At 34.7% G+C, this 15,277-nt stretch overlaps 1 long non-coding RNA gene across 1 annotated transcript; it reads left to right on the forward strand.

Moving 5' to 3' along the window:
• The first annotated feature begins 8,069 nt into the window (after positions 1 to 8,069).
• LOC126965377 (uncharacterized) lies at positions 8,070 to 14,742 on the forward strand. The gene is made up of 2 exons (XR_007729533.1): positions 8,070 to 8,225; positions 14,524 to 14,742. It is a non-coding gene; the product is annotated as an uncharacterized LOC126965377 (long non-coding RNA).
• Positions 14,743 to 15,277: the final 535 nt, after the last annotated feature.

A 15,277-nucleotide genomic window follows, 5' to 3' on the forward strand; every position in this document is an offset into this window, starting at 1 on the left:
TAATATTAAAAGTATTTACTATCCCAGTTTATTATGTAGAACCAACTAATAAAGTAAGTTAAGTTATTAATTTTAACTTACATCTCGTTCATTATCAAAACATATATAGTTATTATGGGCACCTTACCTGCCGCCCACGATCTGTGCGATATTAACTCTTTGTAATTAATTAATTTTAATAGATTATTTTAGTTGTATTTTATTAATTTCAATATAAAGTGTGTTATTAATTATTAAATTATGTGTAAATAAAGTATTTTAATATTTTAAATACATTTTATTTAAAAAAATATATATAGGTATGTTAAAAGAGAGACATAATTATTACTCTACTATTTGTAACTGTCTAATATGTTCAACTTGTAAACAAAGAATAGTTTTTAGATTGAGCTTTTGGTGTTTCATTGATTTTTAAGTATGAAGCATAGAATTCACTAATACCAATTTGTTATATTTTTAAAGTGATGACCCTCACTTCTAGGATTAATACACAAATAAATTTAAGAAACAAAATTTTGTGAACGATCCGGGTCTCGAACCCACGACCTCTCGCGGTCCGTGCGAGCGCTCTTTACAACAGAGCCATCCGTTCGAGTGACGCATTGTTTATAAAATCTTGAATGCTTTGTTCAGCTCTCAGGTTGCAGCTTCATTTACAGGATCTACTTTACATTTGATAACCTCAACCCCAATAATTTCATATTAGGAAATTGACTTGAGATGTCGCTCTTGTAAATCTAAACAATTTGTTTTGTAGTCACTAATACCACCTTCACATTCCAAAATTTTTCACTCATTAAATAATATATCTTTTGTACTTTGTCCAGCAGTGGACGTCTTCGGACAGATGGTGATGATGATGATGATGAAATAAAATAATTGAGAATGAGGAATTGAAGGTTCGATTATTAAGTAGCCCATGTCAATATAATGTTGTTATTGAATTATAAAGAATTTCACAAGCGGAAGAAAAATTTCTGAAATTTTTATAAATAATTTATCTATTACAAAAATAATAAGTTATTAAAAATCAAATTCACTAGGAGGTTTTTGAATATTACTGACCAACCCGAAATATTTTTTTTTGTAACTATTCAAATTTAATGGTTCAAAAAGATTATTTTAAGATTTATAGAAAAAAATGCGTTACCCTCAAGTCGCTTCTAAGAACTTTTACTTCATGAATGGTTACTATAGTACCGAACATTTGGCAGTATTTCCTAATAAGAAATTAAACAGTTGTCGTTGGCTCTAACCCAACTGTCTATACCTTCGATGTCCTCTTCAATAATTCCAACAAGATTTTTATCTAACTTAAGGTAGGAGTACGCGCTACGGTTCTTAATAATGGAGAACGCAGAACTCTTGCCAAGTTGTCGACTCAGTAATGTCAGCTAAGCAATTTTGAAACTAATAAGTTTTCAAATGACTATCTATGAAATAATTCAAACATTAAAGTCAAATTTACGTCAATTTGATTAACCGTAAGAGCGCTTTCGCACTACGTCCGATCCGAATCCAATCCGTACCCGTGAAAATACGATCCAGTGTAGTAGTAAAACTCGTAGATCGGATTCGTATCGGACTTAGTGCGAAAGCGCTCCAATGATTTATTTATTCATTTAAATGATATTATATAACTTACCTTTATGAAATAGACGTGTTTTACAGCATAAGAGTGGAACACAGGACAATGTGGCGTGTGCGATAAAAATCTATCATCTATCACGGGGAGTGTTTCGAAGGGCCGTTTGACCTACTTCCTCCCGACAATTTCCACCTTCATACGACACTCCAAAATAAGAATATCATCCCCACCACCTGGATATGTGGCGATCCTCCACTACTTTACGTACGTTACAGGGATTATACGACACTAGTATCTTCAAGAAAGCGCGTACACCTTCTTAAAGGAAGGCAACTGCGATTCCGCTGGTGTTACAACTGAATCTGAGCGGCGGTGATCACTTAGCATCAGGTGACCTGTGCGTTCGTTTGTCCTTCTCTTCCATAAAAAAATATCCTAAAAATGAAGCGTTAAAATACAGTTTCATTTTTAGGCAAAAAAATCAGCAACATTTTTTAATGTCCCAAATAAAAGTATAATTAACAGTGTTTTTAATATCAACCTATCGTTGAAAATTACCAAGGATATTGTGAAGGCTTATCAAAAACCTGGAATTGATGCTAAATGGACTTGATGCAATGATGTTCCATCAGTTTCTCCAGTCTCTGATACGCAGCTCCTAAGATAAAAAAAAATGCAGACGCCTTTCACTAACTCTATGTCAATGACCAATGTTCCTGTGCAAATTGCATCCCATGTCATGAGTCTTCTCTAAACAATCTAACTATATAATATGATATTATGTATTACTTATGAGATAAATTGTGTTTTTAATTTACAAAACGATACACTTTTCAAGCGACGGCCAAGTTAATCTATTTATTTGAAACATAAAATATTTACAATATTGATATCGTCAGTATAAGATGTTGTTGGGTTAGCTAATTACGTAATAACTTAAGACAGAAGGACTCTTAATTAGGAACTAAATAAATAGACTTGGTATTACATAGATCTCATGTCTTTTATCTATTCTCTGTGATCTCACCTCACAACTTTTTACGGTAGAAGAACTGAGTTGCAAGACTTGGTTTTTTTTACAAGTTTTTGATGGCTCCATATTACCAGTGGGAGGCTCCTTTGCACAGGATGCCAACTGGATTATGGGTACCACAACGGTAATTTTTGCCATAAAGCAGTAATGTGTAAGCATTACTGTGTTTCGGTCTGAAGGCCGCCGTAGCTAGTTAAATTACTGGGCAAATGAGACTTATAAAGAGATTTTTAGAGAGACAGACTCAGTTGAACGTCCGGCTCGTCTCGACCCTTATTTTCATTAAAAACAAACAATGAACTATGAATAACTCTTACCCTTATACAATTACATTCTGTCTAAACTCTGCAATATATTCTCGCTACAAGTAATCATAGCACAATAAACATCAACACAGGTTTGTCTGTCGTGTATCCGTGTTAATAAGTCTAGAGATGTCAGTTTACCGAACGTAATGACACCCTCGACCGCGTGAAACTAGAGATCACTTTAACAAGGCATAGTGTCTTAAATTAACACACACGTTATTAATTTTTTATCATTCTTAATTTATTACATTGTAAGTTGGTTTTAAATGAAATAAAATGACACCAGTGAGGTTTTCTTCTTTTATATGTCATTTCTAACACTACCACCGCTTTGGAAACAAATGGCGCTATGAGAGAGTAGAAGCAGCGCAAGAAAAATCTTCCAGCATTCTTTTTTTGCGCTCCTTTTAATAAAATATACAATGAAATTAAATGAAATATTTATAAATTGCACATCACAAAATAAATAAATATAACAAAAATTGAGAATACATCACAAGCAATAGGCGGCCTTATTGCTTAAGAGCGATTTCTTCCAGACAACCTGTATTGAAATAGTTTTACAATATCTTACTATCATTGTCGTAATCATGGGTATATAATCTTTACTATAGTAAGGAAATTTAAGTTCAATATTGAGAAATCTCTCAGATATCCGAACAGCCCACGCTGTTGTGAAACTGTAATGTGAATTTACTCACCATTGTTTACAGTTTTTAATTTCACCGATGGAGTGTATTGTTCAGTAGAACAAAAGTTTGTGGTGTCATTGTTGTTCGTAGAAGTTCATTTAAACGCTACTCTCCCAAGTCCTAGCAACTGTAGATAATATTAAATTTATATTCGGGATGGTCTTCTAAATACTTCCATACATTTATTACTAATTTAAATCCCGCAAACCGAAAATTTTCATGTAAGGACTATAATTTTATTTAGATTTAACTTGAAACATGAAAATTTTGTATTGAAGACGTAAAATAATGTCATCAATACCCACTGTGGGATTTATAGGTACGATATTTCACAGTGTGGATATCCATAGCGATCGGTCCTGAGCATCTCTCTTAATTTCACTCCAAGTCTTTCCGATGTCTTTCGCTTCGACAATGGCAATTCGCCAGGTTTGCTTTGGACGGCCACGTTGCGTTCTCCTTGAGGGTTCGAGTCTAGGGCTTGCCTCGGTATATAGTTGGGATCCCTCCGGAGTGTGTGGCCTATCCAGCTCCATTTGCGGCGTTTGGGACTTCATGACAGCGTTGCCAAAGATGATCGTTCGAAATTTTGTCGGGCCAGTGAATACCTGAGCATATTTCGAAGGCATCGCTTAACGAAAACCTGAAGTTGATGAAAGATGGGCTTGGTGACTTACACGTCTTACACCCATACATCAATACGGTCTTCACGTTGCACCGGAATGTTTTGAGCTTAACTGTAGTAAATTATATTCATAGAAAAAAAATAAGCCTTATGAATCCCCAATGAATAGCCCCCCATCAACGCGTGACCTAACATAACTTTTAAGAAGCTTCTTTTGTTATGAATATAAAGTTTGCCATATGTACTGCTTCAATAATGATTTTTTTTTTCATGTTTACTACTTTTACTTATATTTTTAGATATTACTGGGCCTGTATATCGAAGATGAGCACCAAGCCTTAGATTTTGGTTTTTTTTTGTTGCACCATGCCTAAAATTATTTGTAGACAGATGAAGCTGTAAGTGATATAAAAAAATTAACAAAAACAAATTATTTTATTTTTAGTGAATCTGAAGTACACATACTAATAATTTGACTGAATATATGTAGATCTACTAAATGCAATTCAGTAATGAACGTAAGCGCATTAAACTTCAATGCGCTTACGCTTTTGATTACAGACACTTCCACAAAATTCTGTCACAGATACTGTATGTACTTCAGGAGTTCCATTGATCATCATATTCGATTATGAAAGTTACTTGACCATAACGACGTTACGGTAGGTGACTCAAATATCTGGATATCGTAAAAAAGATTCAGCCGAATACCGGTAATTTTCTCCTAAGAATTGAAGAGTAACGTTACTTTGTCATGGATGCCATAATTAAAACCTAAGCAAACTCTCACCAAACTACTTTTGAAGTATATTCTTTCCAATAAAAAAGGAATTATCGAAATCAGTTGGCGCAATATTGAGTCATTCGTTTATTCGTCGCATACATACTTTAATATAAATTTAATACTTGTATAGTTTTCTCATGATACCAATGTCAGTTCTGGACCCAAATCCAATGGGATTACAAGGAAAGCACCAGCTTTCAAGTATCAAGAATCATTAGTAACATAGCTTTCAAATAAATAAATAATCAGTTCACCCCGTCGAAAGTTCTGAGGTAACTAACATAAAAAAAACATACCGACGAATTGAGGACCTCCTCCATTTTGAAGTCGGTTAATAATGGCAATGTTTTTCTTGCTAGTTCTTCTAGTTACAGCTCAACAAAAAGAAAGGAAAACTTTTAACATTCATAAGTATCATTTCCTTGATCTACATTATAAAGTGATTTTGATTTGATTTGATTTTGATTTAAACTGTAATTAGCAGCTTTGACAGCTGTTGAACTACCAACAGCACGATATATCGCTATAGTATCTGATAGATGAAGATAGTTACATCAGCTGTCGATAATGATGTGTATTTGACATTTTAAAATGATACAAGTACTTAAAATTTTAATTGAAATAGAAATATAAATCAAGAAGTTTTTAATTTGTATTAATAATTTATTAATAGTTAGACTAGTTATTACTGTAGAAACTTGAATTTAAAAAGACGGTCTGGCTCTAATGGATTCGTTCTTAGAAACTGCATTAAACTGATTGCTGCTGGTGTAATTTTAGTTTTCAGTAAGCCCTTCACACCAGCCACGACCTGCTTCATTCAATAATTTAAGCTCCGTAGTTCAAAGCACATTTCTCAAGACGTAATAAAATCAACAACTCAGGACACATTGCTTATACTTTAGTATTTTCACATCAATTCTGAATATAATAATATGTTGTTGATTTTATTTAAGAGAAGTATTAATACCAAACTTATTTATTACGTGATGTTCAGAGCTTCGGCATGCTTTGACACATCTCTGTATATTATTTCTTGCTAGTAATTAAATAATATATGATATTTAAATTGTTCTTTGTGTTGATTTTTTGGATACTATTTGATATTAATAATATTATAATAATGTAACTCGGTGCTAAAACAATAATAATCGTGAAGATTATCATAATAATATTGAAATTTAAAGCTGTTGCTGAAATAAACAGAATTGATTTAATTTATTTGTCATGGATAAATTTGAAAACTACTATACCAAAATTAAAAATACTCAAAATTACAATATCAATGAGTGACATGGACTGTATATTATTCGGTTTAAATTGGAGATCCCTACAAAATTTGAAAGGCAAACTATCATATATGAAATTAATACATATTTACAGTATCTTTTTTTATGAAATAAGGGACGAGACGAGCACGACGTTCAGCTGATGGAAATTATATGCCCTGCCCATTTCAATGCAGTGCTGCTCAGTAAAAACCCCAAAAATTCTGAGCGGCACTACAACTGCGCTCGACACCTTGAGACATAAGATGTTAAGTCTCATTTGCCCAGTAATTTCACTAGCTACGGCGCCCTTCAGACCGAAACACAGTAATGCTTACACATTTCTGCTTCACAGCAGAAATAGGCGCCATCTACTCTATACGCTATCTACTCATAACAGATTATATTAAAGAGTAATTAAGGCTTTTAGAAAATTTATAAGGTTTCACGCAAACAATTTAAAACATAATTAAATAAAGAATAAAATCTAATTCAATAGTGCCTTTCCCTTGTTCATTAAATCTTCGCAAACGTGGTCGAATGCGACCTCGAATATTTTAAATAACCTAATTAGAATGACAGATTTTTTTAGCAAAGCAAATTAAATTTCTATGGATGTCCCCAACAAGATAGTCAAACCTTTCATTCATTGAGATTACCACAAAAAATAAAATTAGAAATCGGGGGAACACCAACGGGCCCACTCGATATATGAATATTCAAGATGAAAAACGCCTTAAACTCGGTGCCATACCAGAATTTTGCCTATAGCGTGTATGAGTCGCACCGTGGAATATGTGTCCGTCGTCTGTACCGGTCGTGGTGCACCTTGGAAACCCACAGTCTAGTTGGACGTGAAGATGGAGCCCAGGAGATCAGCTTTCTCTTTCATATCACGGGCGAGCGAGTCATCATTCCTGTGCAGTGGTGGAATAGCAGGGAGGCAGAAATTTCCTTGGACAGCTTTGGCGAGATAAATTACATGTACCAGTATTTTACATTGATTTAAAATTTAAGTATGTTAAAGGTAGCGATATACTAAAAGTCTTCTAATCAATTAACCTAAAAAATTACAAAGGAGCTATAGGGTCATTCGAGTTATATTGTTGAAATCATAATTGATATTATAGCACCGTAATTAGCAAAAATATATAACGAATGTATGCATTCATTGAACACACCCTCATCTATGGATGAGGGTGTTTTCCCTGACCTCATGAAATACGGTAAAGTTATACCTTTGCTTAAATCGGGCAGTTCTTTTGACCCTGCTAATTTCAGGTCCATTTCAGTACTGCTAGTTTTTAGTAAATTTTTTTAAAAAACTTTTGCTTCAGCAGCTACTAATGCATTTTGCATTGTAAATTATTGAATAATAATCAATTTGGTTTCACGAGGGGCTTATCAAAAATTACTGCAGGTACTAAACATATTGAACACATCTTTGATGCCTGGAATGCTTTGGAGTCTCCAAAGCATTTGACAGTAAAAAATAGAGCCCTAAATCTGTTAAAATCATATTTCAGCGAAAGAGTTAAGATAGCCGATGTAAATGGCAAACGGTTTGTAACGTAGTTTTATAAAACTCAATATAATCAAATATAAACACATATAATAAAACTAAGAATAATTAATAATAGCCTTAATATTGTCTACGGATCTCTAAATCCATCATACGTATCATCGCGATGCGTGCCCCGCACCTTCCTCCACCCGCGACGTGTTAGACTCGGCAGTCGGCGGTGGGGACAGAATTTCTAGTCTCAAAGGAGAGCGCACGTTCCTTGGCTGCGCGAACCAACTACATTGTTCTCGTGCCATTATAATACTTGAATAACTACAACTTTCATATATTTTTTACACGTTATTAGGTTAACATACTACTTAACAAACTATTAAATAAATAAAGTCAGTGTTCCCATCTAGGGTAAGTTGTGCAAATAGTTATACATTATAGTTTATTGTATTTTAATTAATATTCTGCTTGCTTTTTAAAGCTAAGAGTGTCATGGCGAGTTAGGAAATTTCCGTTAGCTGTTATTATTGCTGTTGTAATAAATACTTCTCAGATTATTAGTATAATTTAGTTTGTTAGCTTTAGTAATATGATTTAAATATTAGTTTATGTTTTTTTTTAATAATATTAGAATATGTTTTGATTAATGCTTGGTTCTTTAAATAGATTATTTTGATATATTGCTTTTTCTAGCTACGTAACCATTGCTGAATTTAATTTATATATGCCACCACGATTTTCTTCCCTTGTGCTAGCTAAACGTAGCCTCTGGATTGCCTTAAGCTCCGCGTAGGTTTTCCAACAGTACAAATGTTATAGCTGTGTGATAATCTTGGCAATCATTACAGGAACATTGTTGGACTTCTATACCTGTCCTACTTCGTATGCCACAGTTTTGAACCTGGATCCGGACAACATAATGAAGTCACACGTGTCAGGAGATTGGGAACCGAAGGGGTGTACGGTATTTCTGGGACCGAGACTCTGCGAGCAAATTATGGCCTCGGCTTTAACCTCGACCTCTTAAAATCTTTATTAAATATAGTTTTAAAAATTGCCACGTTGTTGTTATTTCTATCAACCGCGCAAATAGCAACGTGGCAAATGGCGCCCAACGTGGTCAAAGGTCATAATTAGCTTCGCTTTGTATCGCTAACTACTTTTAGTTTAGTGCTTGGTGTTGGATATCTTTGGTGAGCTGTTTTTTTTTATATAGAGACAATAATTATTTATTTCTGTAATTTACCGGTAAGTATAGGTACGGCTATTAGGCGTTTTGGTTTTGTGTACTTTTTATTGTTCACTGTGTATTTTTATTGTTACTGTTTGCACAACATATCATGGAAACAAAATGACAAATCCAATAAAATTTTTGCTTTTGCAAAAATCTGAATTACGCTATGAGGTTGCAATTCGTGGTGAAACTCCCTCAGACAATGTCGAAGGTTTGCGTAGACAAGTTACAAAATTAACTCAGCTTTATCCTTCTGATGATATTCTTGATTCGGTATTTGAATTTGGTGATGATATTAATGGTTGTAATGAAACGTTGGAAAAAATTAAAACATGTTTAGAATCACTTAAAATGGCTTACAGTGAGTCATTATATTGTAGGACAAAGTCTTGGCTGAATCATTTGCATTATAGAATTATTAGGATTGTTAAACCCGAGAAGTCTGAAGACATCGCTATTATGGCTAGAATTCAAAAAACTTTTGATAAATATAACACCTTTCTTATAGGTCTCTCTAAACCTATTGATTCTAAATCTTCAATTTCGGCTTCTCATGAGCAATGTTTTGATAAATCATCTGTCTCAGGGCTAAATATTTCTGTAACTTGTGACCGCGGCAATACTAGTGAATTGAATAAATTGAAATACGATGGAAAAACTTGTGTACGTGCTTTAATACAAGGATTAGAGGAGTTTCGTATTTCGAAAGGGATATCGGAAAATAAAATGCTTCTATCCGCTATTGACGTATTTACTGGATGCATTACACTGGTTCCGTAGCGTAAAAGATAACATTACTGATTGGCCTACTCTTATTAATCGTTTAAAAAATGATTTTGATATTCCTGACTTTTATTATCGTATGCTTTCTGAAATACGAAATCGTACACAAGGAGTTGATGAAAGCATTACTATTTATATTTCTATAATGGAGGGCATGGTTTCACGGCTTAGCAAGGCGACGTCTGTAGATGATAAGCTTGATATTATATTGCACAATATTTTACCCTGTTATTCTACAATAATTGCAGCTAGTCCACATATTAAATCTATTGAAGATTTACGAACTGTCTGTAAAAATTACGAACGGAATAAGGTTCGTTCAGATAATTATAAAGAACCACCTTTACCACATTCTAAGATGCTAGCCCCTGAATTTTGTTATCAATCCAATAAAAAAAGTCATCGGTATTCTTATTCGTATGCTAATACCACTTCTCATTATAAAAACGATGCGCAGTTAAAAACTTCTGTTGTTTCTACACAATACTGCTTTCGCTGCCGTGATAATTCTCACTCGATGAAAAATTGTACCGCTGAGCGAACTATTTTTTGCTTTGGATGTGGAGAAAAAGGTGTTCGTAAACCAGAATGCCCTAAGTGTAAAAATAATTATGGTTCCGAAGCGGATAAAAAAAACTAGTGTCTGAAAATTGCCGAAAATCAGTTAACTATTTTGATAGCTCGGATTGAAATAGATGGCTGATATATCTTAAAAAGTTTTTTTTATCTTATTGTAATTCTGTTTCGACAATTTTCAATTCTAGACCGAGAAACGATCCCCGGCCTTACAGCAAAATTCAAATTAATGTAACTGATAATTTATATATTTATGGTTTGCTTGATTCTGGTTCTGCCATTACTATATTAGGTAATAACTCTCATAAATATTTAATGCGGTTTGATCTTACAATTTATTCTGACAATATTATTACTGTCACTGCTGCAGGTGGTCAAAAGATTACTTCTTTGGGCTACATGCTCTTGCCGGTGTCATTTGGAAATAAATTTTCAATTATAAGGGCTCATATTATTCCGGAGATTGAAACCACACTTATACTGGGTATCGATTTTTGGAAACTTTTTGGCCTTTGTTCCAAATACCTAACAAATACTAAGAACTGTTTTAAAACAGATCCTGGTCTCTCAGAGATTTCTAATTCCTCTAATATTCACTTACATGCTTATGAAAATCTTGATGAGTCTCAAAAGCCCTTGGCTGATAAAATAATTTCTTAATATAAGAAAATATCTTTTGCTGAAAAAGGATTAGGTAGAACACATTTAATTAAACACCGTATAAATACTGGGAATGCCCAACCGATTCGACAGCGTTATTACCGAATGTCTCCAGAAAAGCAAAAGATCATTACTGAACAGGTTGATGAAATGTTAAGCTTGGATGTGATCGAGCCTTGTGAGAGCCCCTGGTCGTCTCCAGTCTTAGTTGTTGGCAAAAAAGACGGGAATCCACGTTTTTGTTTGGATAGTCGCAAACTTAATGCAGTGACAAAAAAAGATGCATATAGTCTTCCGTATGTCTCTGAAATCTTGGACAACTTAAAGAATGCTAGATTTCTCTCAAGTCTCGATTTATCTAAGGCCTTTTGGCAAATTTTAATAGAGGATCAGGACCGGGAGAAGACTGCATTTTACGTTCCTGGAAGAGGCATATTTATGTTTAAAACAACCGCATTTGGACTAACAAATGCCCCAGCGACACAGCAAAGGTTAGTAGATCTTTTGTTTGGTCCTGAATTCGAATGCAAAGTATTTGGTTATATTGATGACGTCATCATCATCAGCGAAACCTTTGAGGAGCATGTGAGTCTTCTTTACCGAGTCCTTGAAAAACTTACAATGGCTAATCTCGCAATCAACTTACAGAAATGTAATTTTTTCAGAAGCAAGCTTCGTTACCTAGGATATGTTGTTGATGCGCAAGGATTGCGGACCGACCCAGAAAAGGTCAAGGCAATACTGGATTATCCAGTACCTACTAACAGGAAAGAGGTGAAACGCTTTCTTGGTACTGCTTCCTGGTATAGGCGTTTTATTCCTCAATTCAGTACAGTTGCCGGTCCACTTAACAAATTAACCTCTACAAGAAAGAATGCTCCTCGATTTGAATGGAATTCAGAAACGGAGAAAGCATTCTTGGAATTGAAATCTCGAATTTAGTTCAAGCGCCAGTTTTAGCGTGTCCAAGTTTTGAGCATGCTTTTCAGGTACATACTGATGCTAGTAACTTTGGAGTCGGTGCTATGTTAGCACAGACTATTAATGGAGTTGAACATCCGATAGCATACATGAGTCGTTCGCTGAAAAAGCAAGAGCAAAACTATAGTACAACTGAACGCGAAGCTCTCGCTGTACTTTCTGCGCTTGAGCACTGGCGCTGTTACTTAGAAAATGGAAAAACTTTTAAAGTCTTTACTGATCATTCTGCTCTTAAGTGGTTTCTGTCACTATCTAATCCTACTGGAAGATTAGCGAGATGGGGGGTTCGACTGTCTTCCTTTAATTTTGAGATTGAACACCGACGTGGAAAAGATAACATTATTCCCAATGCTCTTTCTAGAAGCACCCATGTAAACGCTCTTATAAATGATAACATTTCTATATTTTCTGCTCCAATCACACAAGATTCTTGATTTCTTAAAATTTTTAAGGGTTGCCAAGAGTCCTCTATAAGCTTTCCGAACTATAGAGTTGAAAATGGCAAGTTATATAGGTACATGAAGAATAAAAACATTCTCACTACAGAATTCGATTGGAAGGAGGTAGTGCCTCAGGAGCAGAGACAACAAACTATAACTCAATGTCACTCAGAGCCCACGGCTGGTCATTTTGGCGTGTTCAAGACATATAAACGTTTGGCACTTCGATTCTACTGGCCCGGAATGTACGCTGATGTGGTCGGTTTTATATCTCACTGTCATGTTTGCCTTGCTTATAAGTTACCAACTCATGGTACTCTCGGTAAAATGGGGAGACCAAAAAATGTTTCAAGGCCCTTTCAAGTTTTATCAATCGATTTAGTTGGTCCTTTACCAAATACAAGAAGACAGAACAATTATATATTCGTAGTTACTTGTTGCTTTTCAAAGTATTGCCTTTTCTTTCCCCTTCGCAGGGCAACAGCTGATCTTGTGAGAAAACACTTAGAAAATGATGTTTTTCTTGTGCACGGAATACCCCAAACTATTATTCTTGATAATGGCTGTCAATTTATAAGTAAAGAGTTAGATAAACTATTTAAAAGATATAAAATACCCAATTTACATTTTACACCTAAATATACTCCGCAGATGAACACAGTCGAAAGATATAATAAAACTGTAATTACAGCAGTCTCAACCTTTATTAATGATGACCATCGATCATGGGATCTAAACCTACCACAAATTCAATTTGCTATGAATAATTCCGTAAACGAAACAACTGGTTTCACTCCTGCATTTTTGGTACATGGTAGAGAGTTGGTTACATGCGGTTCACATTATTTGGATACGGATGATTCTAATGACATAATTTTCCTTCCAAGAGATGCTGAAAATCTGGGTCATTTGTCTATAATATTTGGGAAAGTTCAATCCGCGCTGAGGAACGCTCATATTAAAAACACACAGAGATATAATTTACGTCGCAGAGAATCTGAATTTAATGAGGGTGACATTGTTTGGAAACGTTGCTATTTTCAGAGCGATAAAGATGCTCATTTTAGTAAAAAGTTAGCACCTAAATATTTAAAATGTAAAATTAAAACTAAGCGTTCCCATTTAGTTTATATATTAGAAGATATGGATGGACGTGAATTAGGTATGTGGCATATAAAAGATCTTAAAATAGTGGGCAGCCAACCACGACATTGATAGTCGGATTTTGATTCAGGCAAAATCCTCTTCTAAGGAAGGGGGTACTGTAACGTAGTTTTATAAAACTCAATATAATCAAATATAAACACATATAATAAAACTAAGAATAATTAATAATAGCCTTAATATTGTCTACGGATCTCTAAATCCATCATACGTATCATCGCGATGCGTGCCCCGCACCTTCCTCCACCCGCGACGTGTTAGACTCGGCAGTCGGCGGTGGGGACAGAATTTCTAGTCTCGAAGGCGAGCGCACGTTCCTTGGCTGCGCGAACTAACTACATTGTTCTCGTGCCATTATAATACTTGAATAACTACAACTTTCATATATTTTTACACGTTATTAGGTTAACATACTACTTAACAAACTATTAAATAAATAAAGTCAGTGTTCCCATCTAGGGTAAGTTGTGCAAATAGTTATACATTATAGTTTATTGTATTTTAATTAATATTCTGCTTGCTTTTTAAAGCTAAGAGTGTCATGGCGAGTTAGGAAATTTCCGTTAGCTGTTATTATTGCTGTTGTAATAAATACTTCTCAGATTATTAGTATAATTTAGTTTGTTAGCTTTAGTAATATGATTTAAATATTAGTTTATGTTTTGATTAATGCTTGGTTCTTTAAATAGATTATTTTGATATATTGCTTTTTCTAGCTACGTAACCATTGCTGATTTTAATTTATATATGCCACCACGATTTTCTTCCCTTGTGCTAGCTAAACGTAGCCTCTAGATTGCCTTAAGCTCCGCGTAGGTTTTCCAACAGTACAAAAGTTATAGCTGTGTGATAATCTTGGCAATTATTACAGGAACACTGTTGGACTTCTATACCTGTCCTACTTCGTATGCCACAGTTTTGAACCTGGATCCGGACAACATAGTGAAGTCACACGTGTCAGGAGATTGGGAACCGAAGGGATGTACGGTATTTCTGGGACCGAGACTCTGCGAGCAAATTATGGCCTCGGCTTTACCCTCGACCTCTTAAAATCTTTATTAAATATAATTTAAATATAGTTTTAAAATTGCCACGTTGTTGTTATTTCTATCAACCGCGCAAATAGCAACGTGACAGGTTTTCTCGTAAACCTGTAGGAATAGGTGTTCCGCAGGGTTCTGTTCTCGTTCCTTTCTTGTTTCTTATATATGTTAACGATTTATCGTTTGTGGTAGATGATAGCCATGATATTGTTATGTTTGCTGATGATGCTTCATTTATTTTTAAAGTGAAGTGAAGTGCAGATATTGATGATGAGGTAAACAATGCACTCTCAAAAATAGTGTGTTAGTTAGTGACGAATAATCTGCACAGTAAAAAACAAAATGTTTACGGTTCATTACATAAAATACAGCGGATGTACAAACCAACGTACTTCTAAATGACCAGATATTGGAACTTGTGGACACTACGGTTTTCTTGGATATCACGTTAGATAAAAAGCTTCAGTGGGCTCCGCATATTGCCCAACTAGCAGATAGACTCAGCTTTGCAGCATACGACGTTAGAAAGATTACGAATTAGGGGACGTAACCCCCTAGATTGGCGTACTTCAGTTATTCTCA

Source organism: Leptidea sinapis, chromosome 7 (genome assembly GCF_905404315.1).
Source record: "Leptidea sinapis chromosome 7, ilLepSina1.1, whole genome shotgun sequence".
Lineage (NCBI taxonomy): Eukaryota > Metazoa > Arthropoda > Insecta > Lepidoptera > Pieridae > Leptidea > Leptidea sinapis.